The 20,174-nt window shown below is 37.8% G+C and overlaps 1 long non-coding RNA gene across 1 annotated transcript in view; it reads right to left on the minus strand.

Annotated features, from left to right (window-relative positions):
- LOC134297612 (uncharacterized) overlaps positions 1 to 15,969 on the minus strand; it is a 48,429-nt gene extending 32,460 nt beyond the window's left edge. Inside the window, exon 1 of the long non-coding RNA XR_010004406.1 lies at positions 15,830 to 15,969. This is a non-coding gene — a long non-coding RNA (uncharacterized LOC134297612). The remainder of the gene's footprint in view (positions 1 to 15,829) is intronic.
- Between the last annotated feature and the right edge of the window lie 4,205 nt (positions 15,970 to 20,174).

Genomic DNA, 20,174 nt, shown 5'->3' on the forward strand with positions numbered 1-20,174 from the left:
TGAAGAACATTGGGACAATTCTTCCACATTTCATGTGCATTATCAATTTGAGGGAAAATTTGGAAGAAAGGGGGGTTGGCTTCAACATTTCTTCTCCATGAAGCAATAGGCACAAATATAGATGCCATGAAAACAATGCTAATATACATATATAAATAATACGTGGTGGGGCTGTAGAAGAAAAGTGCCTATGGGCAGTATATGTTACTTGTTTTCTCTTCCCTTATTATGCCACCCACTAATTTCTATTAAGAATAATTTGTAAATTTTAGAGAATGCAAGCAGTATAAAGTACTCATATTGTTGAAGTATCAAAAAAAGGAAGTGGCAAAACTACCCCTGAGTATTCTTTGCCTAAGAAAACCTGTGAAATTCGGGGGTTGCCATAGGTTGATAGGCAACTTGAAGACATATATGCAATTATGCACACACATGTCCAAGATAAGCTATGTTAAAAAGAATTGTTCAATAAAGAATAGATTATTCAATTCCAAAATTTCTGAGTACAGCTTCAGATTTCTGTTCTTTGATGAAAGTACAAGCCATGCGGGCTTTAAGGGACTTTGAAGAAATACTTTCTAAATGCACTTTTGGAGTTAAAATATACCTGGGGAAAAGGCATATGATTTGAAGTTGATGAAAAGATCTCTTCTCTTTTGTCATTTGTGAAAGCTCCTTAAATAATATCTATGTGTGGAACCTTGCTTCCATCCAAATGAAATATACTAATAACAATGCTGACAACTACTGTTTCCGAGAATAAAAAGAATTGTGGTATCTCCATGCACCCATAACAGCTTTAGTTCAAAAGTTTAAACATTGCTGGTGGAAATTTTCAAATAAAATAATGTAATTTCTGGAAACAATAACTATTTGAGTTATTCACTTGTTACAATTATTAATAACCTATAACTGTTGAAGGTGGTTTAACCAGGCTCATCCATTTGTGTGAAGGTTAGATTGCAATCCTGGGTTGTGCTCCTACCTCAGAGTGGTGTTAGATCTTGTACAATGAAATGACATGTTGAAATGCTTACCACGCTTACTTTTGTGCATACCCTGCATATCTTAAACATGTCTTTCTTGTACCTTAGGAGAAAACCAGTTTTCTCCTCTGTAAAACATGTTAAATTGATGTATGACAGTAAAAGGTTTGGATAAATATCAATATTGTAAGCCCTGGATTCAATTGTTAGTCCCAACTAGATCAGATCCATTGAATCAATGGGTGAGTCAATACTTACACAAGTTCAATTGGTTTGATAGTTATGCTCCAGCTGGGAATAACATTTGTATTTCAGCATAGACTTCCAGTGAAGGAATCAAGTCAGAAACAGTGTAACACATCTACCTGTGGGATACGTACCCACAATTTCATCTGCCCACATTTTGACAAAATTTTCAAAGTCCTATAGGTGATTCAGTGGCATGCTTCCACTAAAAGTTGTCGCAGACTTGCAAATTCCTAAAAAGGATAAATTACTAGCAATTTTCTAGGTCCTCCAAGTGAATTTATGCAACTTTCCAGCAGAATTCATTCATTCTAATAGAATTTGCTGTTACCCTACTTCTATGGTATGATCTGGAACATATCCCTCACTGATATGGGAATCTGAGTTAATGTTAGGATGCCAAATGAAGAACATGAGATATTGTATCATATAGTTCCAGTGCAGATTTCAGCAGAAACATGGAATAATAAGTTTCCTTCTTCTCCCTCTCCCTCCTGGCACTCTCTCGCACCCACCAACCCATCCATACACATTTATTTATTTTACAAAGAACTCTTCATTTAACAGATACCAGTTCTCTGTATATAATAATTCATGCACAAAGTTTTCCCCTTTTTATTTTTTATTTAAACTAAATTACTCACATGGGAGATCTTAAAAAGTGTTATCACTAATGTGAACTGTAAGCATGTAATTGATGAAATCTGCCTGAAGACCCCAAGGAAGATGATTTAAAATGGCAATTTGTTAAAATAATGTCTATTAGTGCTGATTTTCCCATGCTCCTACCAGTTAACCTAGCAGGCTCATTTATCATTGGACTCAAATTAACTCAGCCATAATCTGCCCCAACCTTCTGAGAGTTACTTGAAACCATATTTTATTGAAATCAAATGACTGTATGCTATGCATTTTGCAAATATAGAGGGAGAGGAGGGAGGAGAGAAAAGGAAACCACAATATTCTACCACATTTGTTCAAATATTTAAATACTCTTTAAACCAGAGTTGTGAAACTTGTGATCCTCAAGTTCTCCTAAACTAAAAGCAGCATGATGAGTCAATAATCAGGTATTACAACATTATGTATATGATATATAGTTCAACAATATTTGGAGAGCAACAAGTTTTTATTTAACTACACTTCAAAGTATCTACTCACTGAGTAGCAGGTTAGACTGGGCAACCTGCAGGATCATGCCCATCTAGAAAGGGATCAGATGACTCCTAAATCAGATATAGCCTATGGAACAGAGTAAGACTTGTATTTCATCTTTCTTGCTTCCATTCTTCACTAGCCAAGTCATCTGAGGAAAAGATCCATTCCTATGCAGTTGACAGATGGATATAGAAAAGAAAAGGGAGGGGTGACCTAACACAGTCATTTATACAGTAACTTGGAGACTATGACTCACTCTGCATTTATCATCTTGATAATCCTTTAAAGCAGGTCAATATTAGCATTTTTGTGCCAGCTGATACTGTGGGTGGTTTCGGAAGTCCATATAGTTCATTTGCAGCAAAAGAAGATTTTAATCAAAGCTTTTTGGTTAACATCTTAGCCTCTCATTCTGCGCTACATCAGTGCTCATATAGACTAATACAAGCAAAACTGGTACTAGTTCATACTAAAGATTGATAGCACCTTCAGTCAGATGTTTACCCATCAATGCTGCAAGTATCAATTAAGTTGTTGGTAAGTAGGAAGTCCAATGCCTATTGATGTACAAAGGCTTTAATTATTTCATTATTGCACTTTTTTCTCCTCTCTGTCATTGAAGATAAAAAATATGCAGTTTTTATCCAGTACTTTATTCAGTATTTGCAAACATTATTCAGCAAGGAAATGCATGTGGGGGTTTTGTGTACCATCATCATCACCACCACCATTGAATATTTTTTTCACAACTCATGAGCCCCATTTAACATTGTGTGTTCTAAGAAATATTTATTCAGAGGCAGCTCAGCCTGGCTTTCCTTTTTGGCTAAGTATGATTTCACCAAAGTCACCTTGGCAAAACAGGGATTCAACTCATGCCCTTCTGAAATCCTGTTCTGACACTCAAACTGCTATACCTCACTGGCTCTTCAAATATGTTAGATACATGCATATAATATCTTATTTCTACTTGGTGCTGAAAGAAAAAAATGATTAATACCCATGGATTGCCAAAATAAGATTAAATGGTTTTCAGAACAAATCAAGCCTGAATTCATAGTAGAAAGCCACATATTTAAATTGCAGGTCACATATTTAGAACACATCATGAGAATTTATGCAAAATATTTTAATATTGGGCAAAATTGAAGGCAACAAGAAAAGAGGGAAACAAGATCAGATAGCTTGATTCATTCAAGCAGTGGTTCTCAACCTGTAGGTCTGCAGATATTTTGGCCTTCAACTCCCAGAAATCCGAACAACTGGTAAACTCGCTGGGATTTCTGGGAATTGTAGGCCAAAATATCTGGGGGCCCACAGGTTGAGAACCACTGCATTAAAAGAAACCACAAACTTGATGGCAAAATTATTAATAAAAGGATCTTTTAGAGGTGGGAGCCAGCTTGGGATAGTGGTTTGAGGGTTGAAAATAACCCTCCCCCATCTCATACACACATACATCTAAATTAAGGCTCATAACACCTACACAAGTCAAATTATCTTGACTTCTAGACAAAAAAATCCATCAAATATTTTTCTTTCTCAATCATAAAAAATGCATAACTAGTTAAATAATTAACTGACCTTCCAAGGTACCCAAATTTGGTGCCTAAAGCAGTTGCTGCACTCTACTTAATGGTCCAGCTGGTAGTTTCAATAAGCCATCTTACTAATACCCTATCGCTTAAAAACACACACACACACTACAATGTAAATTAATTCTTTTTTCCTTCTCACAACAGTTTTGTGAAGTATTTTGGACTGAAAAGAAGTTCATTATAGCTAAACGAAATTTGAACCCAGTTATCTCTATGTTAACACCTCCAAACCATGTCCATTTGGCCAGGAGAAAGTTCCAATGAATCCACTATGATGTGCACTGCAGTAATGTGTATAGTATAGCATTGGAAATCTAATACGTTAACTACCACATGTCACATGGCCACAAAATTGAGAAATGAAATAAAATAAAAATAGAAAAGTAAGAACTGAAGTCTACTCCAAATACAAGGCATTTTAGCTTTTGAATATTCATGCTTCCATGGATATATTTTATTTGAATGCTGCTTTATGGATGTTTTGGCTTATTTTAAATATATTAGTAGTCCTACAACATTTTAAACATTTTATTTAACATGAAGGTGTCATGCCCCTTTCTGCAATCTCATTCATAAACATGATTGGAGGAAGGAAAAGGAGGCATTATTGGGGTAGATTTCAGCAATACTTCATTGCCTATACCATTAGTTCTAGTCTAACTGATGTTTATAAACATGACAGATTGTGTTTAATGATCCACTTTATCTGGATTTAATCCTAGAAAAAGATCAAACACATGCATTTATCTACTCTTATCAAAAATACTAAAAGATAACTTCAGGCACGTAAAACCTAGCATTTGTGAAGCATTAAGCAAGGGCATTTGTAACAAAATTAGTACAGTCAACAGTGGTTACAATAAAACTGAATTTGCAACTGAAAAATGAGAGAGAGAAAATAAAAAGGGAAATGCAGAAACTTAGAATCATAGATTTGGAAGAAACCCCAAAGGTATGCAGTCCAACCCCCTTCCATGCAGGAAGACAAATCAAAATACTCCTAATAGGTGACCATCCAGTCTCTGTTTTAGATCCTTCAAAGAAGGAGACTTCACCATAATCCAAATGAGTATAGTACACTGTCTAGAACAAGAACTAAACTTTGTTCTTGTTCAAAGAGGGGTACAAATACCCTGGGATGGGGAAACACTGTTCCCCTAGAGAGTAAAAAGCATAGCATGTATGGGACCAAGGGGAGAAGTCTAATAGGAGGGGTAAAACACTAGAAGAGCACTAGAGGGAGAGTTGTTAATATAAGGGAGTTGTTACCATAAGGAAGTTCTAGGTGATGTTTAGGGGAAATCCTTTTTCCTGTAGTTTAAATCTGTTTCTCTGTGTCTTTGGTTTTATTTCCATGGTAGAGTTAATGTAGTTTGACACTGCTTTAGCTGTCACGTCACAAGGGAGGCATTGAAATCATGCCCATCCCATCTGCCTTCTCACCATAATTAACCCACCCACCACTATTGACAGGCAAACCCTGTCAACAGCTATCAATCCAGCCATGTTGCCATTAGCCTTGTGTAACCGGGCTGTTCTGCTTCTGTACCTACATACAACTATTCTAGAGTTGTATGTTCCTTTTTACATAGTTAACCTCTGTTAAAACTGCATAACTGCTTTTTTTAAAAAAATACAGAATAGTGAAAGTGCGGGAAGGTGGAGTTATGAGATTATGAATAAATACATCCATAGGACCATGGATTAACACATTGATACTATTGCATAGCTGGAAAAAGATGTGATAGCAAATGGTGCTCATGTCAGTATACATATTTGCCATCAACGCTTGCTGTAGAATAGGAGCTTCCTGCAATGAAGTCCAATATCATATCAGATAGAGTAATTTGCTGCAATGGATTTGTTTTCTATAAAAAGAAAGGAATAAGATAGGCATTATGTGCTAGAATTCTGGAATGGTAGACTTGATTGAAAGTACAAATTCATTTTTAGCACTCCTTGTGGAGAAGTAGAACTGTCTCTCAAAATTTCAGTATGTTTTATTCTGAGATAAAATTGAGTAAAAGTATGATGATCCTATGAATGTCGTAGGTCTTTTTAGGCAATATTCAGATGTGGTTTTGGCCATTCTTTTCTCTGAAATATAGTTTACAGTATCTATTATTCATTGGTGATCTCTCACCAAACAAGGCCCGCTCTGTTTAGCTTCCAAGATCAAATGGGTTGTGGTGCCTCTGGATAAAATATTAAAAGATGTGCTATCTCAAAATATTAAAAGGTGTGCAAATCTCAGCATTTGAACAGACATGATCTAGAGCCACTTGCAAGTCTTACATACCTCCTCTGAAAAGTCTTAGGTCAGTGTTTTGAATCTTAAATGTTTGCATGGGTGCCGCCAATGTTTTATAATATTGTATTGTATGTATGAATCTTAGGAGCCCTGGTGGCGAAGTGCGTTAAAGCACTGAGCTGGAGACCGAAAGGTCCCAGGTTCAATCCCCGGGAGCGGAATGAGCACCCGCTGTTAGCTCCAGCCTCTGCCAACCTAGCAGTTCGAAAACATGCCAATGTGAGTAGATCAATAGGTACCGCTCCGGTGGGAAGGTAATGGCACTCCATGCAGTCATGCTGGCCACATGACCTTGGAGGTGTCTACAGACAACGCCGGCTCTTCGGCTTAGAAATGGAGATGAGCACCAACCCCCAGAGTCAGACATGACTGGACTTAATATCAGAGGAAATCTTTACCTTTACCTTATGTACGAATTTTATGAAATAGATCTGATATAACAGCCCTAATAACTAACTATGAACATTATGGGAGCTGGAGTCTATCAGCATTGAGAGGCTGTAAGTCTTATTGAACACCCACAACAAATAGAATATTCTAAGTATCTGCTGTGTTCACCGAATCCAGAGAAGAAATTGTATACCTCCAGATATTTTTTGTTCTACATTTTCCCATAAGCCTGGTGGCTCCCAAAAAAGCCCTAGAATGTCAGATCTTTCTTCCTTGTGGAGGGGGACTTAGGCCATTTCAACACTCCATTAGTTCTAGCAACCTAATGTTAGATACACAGAAAGAAGAGGGAGAGATGGTATCCATTACTCACCTCTACTTGCATATACTTATGTTAAAGCATAAAGAACTTGCTTACAACTGGCAAGCAATTATTTTACATGGATCATTAGAATAACATATTAAGGCTTTTTCCATGACCAAGATGAGCTCAAACAGAATTGCTTGGCTGACGTTTTAAAAGTTATTCTCTTTTTTGAAACTGTGCTTTTCTATGTGATTGTTCCCACTTTCCTCTCTCCCCTTCTTCAGTTGTCTGAAACATGATTGAGTTCCCCAGGAGGACTGTGGAGCCATAAACTGATTAAAAGCTTTCTTTTTTTTATTAAGAAATAAAACATGTTAAATGGCAACCCTGCATATGAAGTCATGACCGCTAGCAGCACATTGTCACTCGCCTTCCTCCAGTGAATTAATCTGCCATAAACATTAGAAATATCGTCCTTCATGTCAGAGGCAAACCCATTACACTTGTATCCAGAGGACAAAAGGGAATTATGGAAGCTGCTAAAAACTCACACACTATTGTAATTATATTTCACAGTAATTCAGTAGTTGGATGGTTCTGTTCTTTTACTAAAACTGATAGGCATCTGTCTGCTAAATTTGTTCTCTGCTATTTGGTTTTTCAAAATACAAACAAATTCTTGGGAAGCAGAAAATTATCAGAGTAAGAAGCACATTTCAAGAAAACAGAGAATTCACTCTTGGTGGCTTGAAAGAAAAGATACAATATGACATTTAGATGGTTTACACACACACTAAAATGTAGCATATATCACTATAATACAACACATTTTAGGATGGCCAGGGATTAATTTGATAAAATACAAGTTAGAGGCCAGGAAATATATATGTATGACTAGATATCAAATTTCTGCATCTATATGGTAAACCATGTTTCAGAATAACCTTTTTTTAAAACCTTCAAAAATAATGGGGTCACATTTCTATTTGGGTAACTAAGTAGACATATTAAAGAATATCTGAAATTTGTTTTCTTGAAAGTTGTTGAGGCATGACAGAAACTATTTCTTGCAGAGGCCCAATTATTTTTAACTGAGGTGAACCAGATGACAATTTACCTTATAGACATTCTAATGCTGATATTATAAAGACTTATTTGATAATTTCTTATTAGCACACTGAGTGTGTTTGAAAGGCTAAATATCATTCCCATAAGCCCTTAGCTGGGTCATGCTGAGTTGGATGGATCATCATCTCGAATCTGAGATTTTCACTGACTAATGACTTATTTAAGCAGAAAACCTTTTATGTCACAATCACATCTATCTCTTTTCTGCAATGAACAGGTGATCAATTTACAAAGGAATGTGAATGGATTATCTTAGTTCAAATTAAACAGGTTCTCCATGTGGTGAGAACCTGTTTTTAATGTAAACTCAGGGTGCTTCTATACAGCACTTAAAATGTGGAAGTTACTGGGTTAAGAAGAGGGGTGGTGGCTAAATGACATTTGTGGTAAATCTGGACGGATTCTCTGCAACAGACAAAAACATGTGTTTAAAAGTTGCAATAATATCCCAATTCCAGCTGGAAAATGCACATATTTGCATCATTGTATATCCCTGTACTCCGAAAACATGTGTTTTCCTTCTCTCCCCCCTGTGTAGACTGCTCCAGTAGATGTGCACTTTTTAAAAGCCTGAAACAGCTGATCAGTTAATTGGGCTCTGAAATGGACTCACAGCTGGTTTAAAGGAAGCAGAAATGGAAAGCAATTAGAACTCTCTGAAACTCTTCATTTTAAACTTTATAATATTAAACAGCTTAAAAGCAATTAGGGAAAGAAAGAAATCTGAAAGAATTTTTTTAAATTACTCTCTTATGCACACATACAAATGTTTTTATATTGTGGAATGATATTTTAAATTGTAAGTCACTCGGAGCACTCTGGTGGAGAGCGACTAATTAAGAAATAAAGTGAAGTGAAGTGAAGAAGTGAAATGTGCTTATATTTATATTAAGATATTTGCATGTGCACATATACAGTCCAGCACACAACTGATTAAAAAAAAAACTTCTGCTAGATGTCCCCCATCCACCCTCCATCTTGTTCCAATACAAAGAAAGCCTGTGAGGACAGCAGGGGACCCAATTCCAGGACTAACAGGTCTTGTAGGGACCTGCAGTCAGGTCCCAGGATTTTATACCCCCCATTTAATACCCTGATTTTGGCACTGTCTGGAAGTGCCCAAAAATTATCTATGTCAGAGCTCATTGTCATGATCCATGATGGGGACCCATATCTAAGAGTTTCAGTAGTGAATCAAGACATAAAATTAGTATTTCCTCAAAGAGAGAGAAAACCTGAACTAAATCAAGATGTCTTAGCCCTCATTTACTCAAACTTCTTAATCTGGAGTCATTATGGAGCAGAAATGATCTGGACCAGAAGCATCCATGCATACTTTCCCCAACCTTTGGCTGTCACAGATTGGAATCCAGATAGTCTATTCAGGCTGAAAATGAATCCATTCTCTAAACCAACACCTTACCATCCATATCACTATCAGGTGGCCACAAAGCTTTCTCAGAGTTTCTGCCATTGCGGGTTCCCCATGCTGACACAAGCAGAGGTGCGATTGCAACTATGAAGGAGAGCTCAATTTAACAGAATCCTGGGATTTGCTAACAGAACATGTGGATATTCACTAAAGCAGTCCAGATTGATAGTTCAAAATACATTCATACTGTCTAGGAACAGATAGCAGAACATTTGAAATATTCATTTTAATAGTGTTGCATGTTTGGTGTGGAAACTCAATGGATAGTTGAACTCTTCTCTTCACATCATGGACTTCTAAATCAAGAGAGTGACAGAAATGACAATGGTGTGGGTTATTATGCTTTCTTTCCATGCTGTTTAGTTAGTGGATGCCTGCACAAAGTTTCAGGAGTAAAACCTGGAAACAGTCTTTGCTCTATTAAAAATAATAAAATATGTTGAAAATAGGGATGAGGAAATAGAAAATGCTGAACTTTAGGAGTTCAAAATGCCAAAGTACTGTGTGTGTGTAACATCACACTTACATACCAATTCTGTTCATCAAAAACTGCAACAAATAATCTCTAAAATAAATGGCTTAAAATGTCACATCTAATTTGTTCACCAGAGACAGTAGGAAGACTATCACACGGCAGCCTGCTGAGTCTGGGTGATAAATGTATGCAGTTTTTAATTGGGTTCCTTGTACTGTCATTGATAAACTCACATCTATATATTCATGTTGTTGCAGAGCTAGTGTTTTCTTTTTAAGTCTTACCCTGCAAAATCTTATCCAATTACATGCAGGCCATGACCTTGAAATTAAAAAGAGCAAAACAGATTAAAACCTTTGAACTTCCTTTCCCACTGCATAAAATGTCCTTCTCACATTATCCTCAAACCTCTTTCCCCCTTAACCACTACAAAATCTAAAGGGATTGTTTAAGAACACTATAGTAAGTCCCCATATTCACAATTCACTACTAAATAGTAGGCATGGGCGGATTCCTCAGAATCGTCATTAATCATAATAAAATCGTATCTATTTTGGGTTCTGAATGGGATTCCGAGGTGGTTTGGCGATTCAGAATTAACCTTCCAATTCGAAATGTTGGAGCCCATTTATTTAATGGCCTCGGAAAACCTTTGGATATATGAGAAAGCATTTTTAATTCAACCAAACTTTGTTTTCAGGGAAGAGCAGCCTAGCCTGGGGTTGTCTCCTTGCCCAATCAATGCTGAGTCTCGGCAGAAAGGGAAAAAGCCTTTTCATCAGGCTTGATAACAGCTCCATAGAAAGCAACCAAGTCCTGAGTGTTTTCCCTCCTGGCTGGGGCTAGCCATGGGCTTAATGGCAGCCCCATAGAAGGCAACCAAATCTGGTGTGTTTTCCCTCCTGGCTGGGGCTAGCAGCAGCCAGTTTTGAGACAGCATGGTGTAGTGTAGTGGTTTGAGAGTTGGACTAAGATTGTGGCTTGACTCTCCACTCAGCCATGGAAACCCACTGGGTGATCTTGTCACACATTCTCAGCCCCAGAAAACCCAATGAAACAGGAAATAACACTTTAAAACCAGGAACAGATTTTTGTTATTATTTAAAAAAATTATTAAAAAATTGAAAATTCACCAAAAATCTGAGGATTAGTCAAACGTTCTTAGATTTGGTGAGCAAACAGTGGTAAATGTGTTCTACCACTGTAGTAAGTTTCATTAGGATAGCTCAAAAATGAAAGAGATAGAAGCCCCTCAGTTTTCCCCATTGACAATAATGTTTTCCTTCATGTGCATGTGCATACGCCATTAACGAGGTACATACAAAGATTTAGAAGTTTCAGAAAGTTTTAAACTTTTTGCTTCAAAATTCAGAAATGACTTTAGAAATGAAGCACCAGCGCCCCCTACTTTCGAAGAGAGTTTAGAACCATTTTTTTTCCTGGATCGCACATGCCTACTAAATAGACAGTAACACATATGTCTATTTTTGTCAATGCACCCTAAATATTTTTTTAGATAAAATTATATTGCAAAGTCTGACCTTCAGATTTCCCTGTATTTGTATTTACAAATTTCCAGCAAAATCACAGCTTTTTAAATGTAAATAAGTCATGTTATACTGAAAGTATATTCATAATTTCAATAGTATGATTGGAGCATTAAAAATCACATACAGGTGGTCCTCCATAGTCACATGTTTCACTTTTATGGCTTTGATTATTCATGATTTTATAGCTGCGGCTGACCTTGACTTCCTCCTCATCCCTTCCTCCTTCTTTCCCCTCCTCCTCCCCATCTCCTGTCCTGCCAAGACGGCTAGCAGAAATTTTGATTAAAATGAGTTTTGACAAAAATAGATTTATGTTAAAAATACAAGTTTATTCTAATCCCCAAGAGTTAGGAAATGGGGAGCTGTTAAAGAAAATTAAGATTTTTTTTAAAAAAATTGTGTTTTCAAAAAATGATTTTTTCCAACCCTGGAGTCAGAAAAAAATCTGAATTTTTGATCAAAATGAGTTTTTGGAAAAAATGGGTTTGTGTTAAAATATAATTCCATTTCAATCCCTGAGGGTTAGGAAAAGGGGAGCTGTTCATTGAAGATTTTCTTTGTGGAGGGAGGCAATTTTGAAAAAATGATTTGCCACAAACCCTTGGGTCAGGAGAAAACTGCATTTTTTGATCAAATTGAGTTTTTGGCAAAACAGGTTTCTATTGAAAGTACTAGTCTATTTTAGCCCCTGGGCGTTAGAAAAAGTGGGGTTATTCAAGAAAATTGAGTTTTTGGCAGAAAAGGGTTTTTTTAAAAATTATTTTTTTTAAAAAAAAAGGTTAGAAAAAATAAATTTTAACAAAATAAGCTTTTGGCAAAAAAAAAGTTTCTATTAAAATACCAGTTTATTTTTTTAAAAAATTATTTTTATTGTGAAGTTTATAAGCAACTTTATATATTTCTTGTTACAATAAAGATTGTCTTTTCTAGATATAATAAAATATATAAATGACAGCTTACAATCAAGGTACCAGGTTAATTGGGGGGGGGGGAGGGAAGGGTGGGTACCAGGGAGATGGGAGAAAGGTATGGGATACGTGACATCGACACACAAAGTGAATAACAGTATTGAAATAAAAATACCAGTTTATTTGAACCCCTAGGAGTGAGGAAAAGTGAAATTACTGAAAAAAATGGAGTTTTTAAAAATGCTTTTCCCCATACCTCTGGGTCAGAAAAAAATTGTATTTTAAATCATAATGAGATTTTTTGGAAAAGTGGGTTTCTGTTAAAAATATGACTCTATTTCAACCCCTGGGGGTTAGGAAAAAGGGAACTGTTAAAATGACTTTTGGAAGAAAAAGGAAGTTTTGAAAAAATATGTCTTTTCCTCCAACCGGTAGGGTTGATCATTTTGATCAAAATGAATTTTTGGCAAAAAAATAATTTCTGTTAGAATACCAGTCTATTTCATTTCCCAGGGGTTAGAAAAAATAGAGCTATTTAATAAAATCGGAGGTTTTTGGGGAAAAGTTTCAAAATATATATTTTTCCCAACCCCAGGATCAGAAAAAAAAGGAATTTTAGGTTTACAAATTGTGATTTATACTCTGCTGGGTTTTGGCTGCTATCCCAGCATGGTTTCTTGAGATCCATAGGACATGCTATTAAAGTAAAGCAGAATGGGCACCATAAAAGACATTGCAGATAACCATAAAACAGCCACCTTAAAATGTCCTTTATACCGAAAAAGTGTGACAAAATCATGAATGCCACCTATCCGGTCAGGCCTTGAATATGTGGATCATTTAAGCCACTAATAAATGTATAAGATAACACCCCAATCCATTGCCTTGGATATTGGGTTCTGGTATATCAACAAGCAAAAAAAAAAAAATGGGAGTGTGGACTGTGTATCTCTAATACTATTAAACAGTCAAGAATAGCAAACTATTATCACAGCTGTCAAACTATAGCAAAAAATGTTATAGTACAATAAACAAATTTGATGGAGTATAGAATATTTATTTATGACTGCAATAATCAAGCAAGAAAGTAGAGTATTCCAGTTGCAGATAACAAAGGAAAACCTAATTACACTGCATTTCTCACTACTCATATGGTCATTGTCTCATTCTGACAGTAATGAGTTTTACTCATTTGAGTTACTCCTTGAGTAATCTGGCACTTTTCATTAACCAGTTTACAAGTTATGCTAATTACAAACAAGACCTATTTTACAGAAGGCTGTAATTTTTCTCTTTAAATTATTAAGCACACAATCATATGACATCAAAAAAGAAATAACAACAAACAATACAATATAACTAACATGTTTGTGTTTGTGAGATAAAGGAGACATCTGGTGTCCCTGCTCCTTTTCTAAAAATGATCATGAAAGATTGGAGATACAAACCATTGCTTCCGAACACTATAAACTTTTTTTAAAATTTGGGGGAGGGCTCCCCCAAAAGAGGTAGTTTTTCAGTTGAAACCCCACGAGTATTCTAAGTTGGATAATAATAAAATAATAATAATAATAATAATAATAATAATAATAATAATAATAATCTTTTTCAAAGATTATTTGTATACCACTCTTTATTCCTGAAGGGACTCAGGGCAGTTTGCAACATGTAAAGCAAACATTCAATTGCTGGAAAGAAAATTGTATAGACAATACACTGAAATAGACACATTCAACAAAATAAAAGAACCTAATTAACAAGCAAAAGAGCATCCTAAAATCCCAAAAATCTGTTAAAACATACTAAAAGTAAAAATAAAATATATAAAAAGGTGTCTCTTTCCTTTCATGAAGATGAAGGAGCTCCCTGACCACCCAAAACAACTCTGCCAGTCTATTAGTTGCAGATGCAATGCGAGCAGTCGAGAAAACCTTTCTGGCTGCCCTCATTGTCACGGAGTAGACCTTAAGCGAGGCTCTAGCCCGTGTGCAGTCGGATGCCTTCTGAGTTTTCCGCCAGTGGCACTCTAGCTTCCATCTTGTCTGCTTCTTCACCGCCAGCTCCCCAGTAAACCAAAGAGCTTAGTTGATTCTATGAGACTAGAGGGGACATTCAGGGGAAATTGTGTCCACTGCCCTGGCCACCTCCAAGATATAGAGATCAACCAGGGCATCGACAGGATCATCACCCACCATGACAGGAAAAACCCCAAGAGACATCAGGAATCCATCTGGATCCATAAGTCTCATAGGGCAGACCATTTTGCATGATGAGGGGCATGGGAACCAAGTCTGGCCCTGATCCATTATGCGACCTAGAAGCCTTTCAGAAACATTACATACATACATACATACATACATTGACTTTTATACATTTTCACTGAAATTAAATTGTGAAAATGTCTGTAGAAATCACCCCCCAACCCAATATATTCTACCTTCCATAGATACATAAGTGGATAGTGATTTCAGACCCACAAATCCTGTGGCCTAGCATGTTAAATGCAGCCCTTTTCCATTTATTCCAGGTTATAACAGATTGAATTCATGTCTGAGATCCACTGCTTGTCTGGGGCTTCAAATAAGAGGTTATTTAGTAGGGTATATTTAACAAGAAGGTGTTTCCCAATACCAGACTCCTTTTACAACAAGGCATTGCAATTATTCCTTGTGTGCCTTAGCTTTCCCAACAACATCCAAAAAAGCAGGAAGAGGGCTACCAACTGGCAAAAGATGATGTTGAAGTGATATCTGTGAACAATGTTTAAGCAATTCACTGGATGCAATTCAATATATTTCATTTCTGTATTTCCTGATTTGGCATATATACAAATAGAACATGCATAGGAAATGATAGTTGGATAAGGTTTCTCAATACAGTAGAGTCTCACTTATCCGACTTCCGCTTATCCGACACTCTGTATTATCCGACGCCATCTAGTGTCCAATTGGAAAAATTGCACCCTTCACTCAATCCAAGGTGAGAGCTGTGGCTCTTTCCTGTTGGAAAAAACTGGAAAGAGGAAAGCACATCTTGGAAGGGAAGGGAAGGAAGGGGTGTGAACCATGGGGGGGGGGGGGGGCATTTGTATGCGAGGCAGGGAGGGAGGAGGGGGAAAAAAGGAAACGCGATGGCTCTCCCTCCCTCTTTCTCTTTGTGCTCGCAGAGCCTCGTGTCTCCAAACTGGCCTTGTTTCCAAATCAATGGCTCGTGATTGGAAGGAAAGAATGGGGAGGAGAGAAGCCAAAGCGGGCCCGGGCTTGGGAAAGGGCCACAGGCAAGGCCAAGTCAGGGCTGGCAAATGGGGAGGGGGGCTGGCTGCCTTCTGTCATCTCCTTACCTGGGCGGGTGGGCGTAGGACCCCCTTTTCCTCCTGCACACACACACACTTTGCTCCAGATCCCCCCTCTCTCTCCTTCTCCCTTTTTCTCCCCCACGCACTCTCTCTTCCTCCTCCTCCTCCTCCTCCCTCTTCTCCCTCTTTTACCCATCAGCCTTGCAGCAACTTGCACTTCTGGTCTCCTCCTCCTCCTCCTCCTCCTCCTCTTTTAACCCAAGCAAGGATCATTAGAGGCATAGCACCCTAGAAACACAAGAGACCCCCTCCTCCCTTCAGAGGCTCTCCAGCCCAGCCCCGTTCTGCCAGGCTGGAAGGCACAAACCAAGCCCTCCTCCCAACACAGAGCCACCCAGCTCCAGGTGAGATTCTGGAGACAGTTGACCAATATCAAATATTTAGCAAATTGTTTCCCAGCGTTGCCATTGCTCTGCTCAATATGGGATTCTAGAGATGATTAATCTACAGTATATCAGTGTGTTCCCAGCTTCCAGGGGTTTTGTATTTCAAACAGGATGTTTTGGTGCTTAATTTGTAAAACCATAATATAATTTGACATTTAATAGGCTTTTCCTTAAACCCTCCTTATTATCCAACATATTCGCTTATCCAACGTTCTGCCGGCCCGTTTTTGTTGGATAAGTGAGACTCTACTGTACCAGGGAAGTACTCGATCCTAAACTTAGTATGTGAAGGCTAGAAGGATAGCCAACATGATCCTACCCTCTTCCATCTGCGTTTGTTATGTGTTTTCAAGCTTTCTGAATTATTGTGATTCCATTAAGAGGCTTCTTTGGCAAGATTTACTTAGTAGAAGTTCCTCATTGCTAACCCTAAGACCTTGTATGTGACTTATGTAATATCACCCACTGTGTTTTCATGGCTGAGCAGGGATTAAATACTGGTTTCTCATAATTCTAGTCCAATTCTCAGGGCCCTTCTACTCAGGGCCTCAATCTTGGGAGGAACTGGGATATTTTACCCCAGTTCTTCCTGGGATTGAGGCCTCATACCCATCCTATGTCCCAGGCTTCCCTGGGGGGGGGGCGGGCAGGGGTGGATGACTAGATGCCCTCCAGGGTCAATCAGAGGTTGAACCAGGAGGGCATACAGCCAGCCCCCTTCCCCCCATTTTAGCCTCTATCCTTCCCCCTCAAAGGTCCAGGTCTTTCCAGGTGTCAAATTAATCCCAGTTTACTCCAGATTAATTTGGCTTTACCTGAGGCATCATCTGAATTCCTCAGATAAACCCATGACAGATCCCACATTTTGGGCCTGTCCGGATGGGTCCTCAGAGTACTGCATCACACTGGTGTTGCCTCTTCCATATATTGATTGGAGGGAACATAAGACGACACTTACCGAACAATGTACTTACTTATCCTTCACCCTAGCAGGTGACTGAGACTTTTAAAAGCTATCAACACTTGCACCTCAAGACTAAGCAGCTCAAAATATGTATTCAGAGGTAAGAGTGCAGTTAATTGTGTGTTTCTTGCATGAATATTTCAATGTGGTCTATGTCATTGGCCTGAATCCTATTAGTTCCAGTTGGAGTACACACATTGCATCCATTTGTTTTCCTAGTTGTTGATTCACAGCTGATTCAATTTGTTTACCACTTCTCTGAAATTGTGTGTGATTTCTTTGATAGAAAAAATCAACATGGTTACATGGTTATATCTGCATCTATACTTCCTCTGGCTATTGCAAATTCAATTTGCTAAAGGCAAGTGTATCAAACTCACTTTCATGGAGGGCCACACCAGCCTTATGGTTGTCCTCAAAATGCTGTTGAATTAATTGGATGGAGAATATGGATACAGATGGCCAACTATAATTTCTTTACATAATGGTCAGAGAGCTCTTTAGTTTCTACCCAGCTTTGGGTTTCCAGATGTAACTGAATGACAAGTCTGATCATTTTTTTTATTATCTATCATGTGGACTGGGAAACTTTTACTGGTTGTTGATGTTGGTTGATGTATTTTATGATGTTTTTACACTGCTGTTTTTAATTATTTTAATTAGATTGTTTATGTGTTATTATGTTTTTAATTGTGTTTTAGCTTGTAATCATTGGGTTTGGTCCCCAAGTAAGCTGCCCCGACTCCCTTAGGGGAGATGGTGGCAGGATATAAAAATAAAGTTGTTGTTGTTGTTGTTATTTTGATTCTGAGGATAGGGAAAAGTTAAAGAACATTTTTAACATCAGACATCCTATCTACAAGCTTTGTATCTAAATTTAAATCCCACTCTCATGATTAAACAGAACAAACCACAGCCTACCATATGTTATTGTATCACAACTCCCATCAGTCATGATATCTAATGATGAGGATTTTTAGTCTAGCATCTGGAAGGCCACACAAAATGACATGGTGGGCCAGATTCGACCCACAGACCTTGAGTTTGACACATGTATACTAAAGCTAGGAGCCCCCGGTCGCACAGTGTGTTAAAGCGCTGAGCTGCTGAACTTGCAGACCAAAAGGTCACAGGTTCAAATCCAGGGAGCGGGGTGAGCACCCGCTGTTAGCTCCAGCTTCTGCCAACCTAGCAGTCCGAAAACATGCCAATGTGAGTAGATCAATAGGTACCGCGCCGGCGGGAAGGTAATGGCGCTCCATGCAGTCATGCTGGCCACATGACCTTGGAGGTGTCTACAGACAACGCCGGCTCTTCGGCTTAGAAATGGAGATGAGCACCAACCTCCAGAGTCAGACATGACTGGACTTAACGTCTGGGGAAACCTTTACTTTTTACTATACTAAAGCTTCATTTCAAAACTAAGAATTACAGGCTGTTTTGATACAATATCCAAAAAGGTTCCATATAAAGAAAAAGAAGCGTGTGGAATGTGTGGTGCTTTAAGAGTGAATTAAATTCTAAATTACATCTGGGCAAATGTGGTCTTTTATATTGTCTTAAAGTACTGTATATCATAATCTAATGATGGACTCTATAAGCAAAACACTTCTGGTAGATCTCAAGTGTCACTCTGTTCCAAACAGTGTAAGTCGCTGCTAAAATAAATGCAGCATTAAAACACAGTGCCGGCCACATGACCTTGGAGGTGTCTATGGACAACGTCGGCTCTTCAGCTTAGAAATGGAAATGAGCACCAGTCAGACACGACTGGACTTAACGTCAGGGGAAACCTTTATCTTTACCTAAAACACAATGAATGCTTTGAAGTGATTTATTCTCTTTTTTCAGCATGTGATAAAAATGTGTTTGTACGAATATTACTTTTGCTTTAAATTGGCATGTCAGATTTGCATAACCATACAGACACATGCATTGGGATAGAGTGCAGTACAATAGGGTGCTGTTACCTCTACAATCTGCTACTCATAAACAGTTTATTAATTCATAATAAATTCATGCACTCCTACTTCAACATTATCAGGTAGAGTATGTTGACAATGAGAACAGCATAGCTGAAACAATTAAAAAAACTGTAAACATTCCTACAGGTTCACTCTATAAAACCCATGTGGGGGAAAATCTTAGACTAGAAATGCATTATTTGACTGAAGGCACTGAGGAAAGAAAGAATATTATTTTTATTAAGTCTTGTTCCTTGAGGCATAATTCATAAATGAATTCATTTCCCCTCCTTTTTTTACTTATGTGATTGGATTGTTGAGGTGACATCGACTCGAAGCAATCTTTTGATTTCTCTTCCCAGTGGGAAGAGCCATTTCAACCCAGTCACCTTAGATGTGTCAAGTCAAATGCTTCTGAGCTATGTAGCCGAGCTCCATGTCAACTCTATCCTTGAAAAATGGACCCGAGGGAAAGCAAACCTATCACCAGCTTTCTTGTTCTACTGTAAAAACAATCATGACTGTATAATAGGGGTGACATTGACCAACAGCCTCTTTTTTTTCCCCTTACCCCAAAGCTAAAATCTTACTGGCGAAAGAGCTGCCTTGTTTTTTGATCTTTGCAGAATCTTAATGATCTGAGTATTTTATTTATTTATTTTGTGTGAAATAAATTTGAGACGTCCTACATTAAAGGGGAACTAAGAGAATTTGGAGCAAATATACAAGACAAGGTTATTCAAAGGGGAGAACTGTAGCTGCAGGATAAACTGACTTTTATTTTCCCTTGAAGCGGTGAGACTAATCGCCAGGTGCCCTATGTGTGTTCAACATTACTGAAGAATGGCATATTCATTTACCTGTGTCTAGATCTAAGCTCTTTGTCCAATGTGAAGTAATCAAGTGGTGGATAATGAAGTTAAGCAAATGTGAATAGACATTTAGAAGTATAATATAAATTCTGGTTCCTGCCTGAAGGTTCCTTAGAATTAAGTGATATTGGCCTTATTATGAGT

Source organism: Anolis carolinensis, chromosome 3, assembly GCF_035594765.1.
Source record: "Anolis carolinensis isolate JA03-04 chromosome 3, rAnoCar3.1.pri, whole genome shotgun sequence".
Taxonomy (NCBI): Eukaryota; Metazoa; Chordata; class Lepidosauria; order Squamata; family Dactyloidae; genus Anolis; species Anolis carolinensis.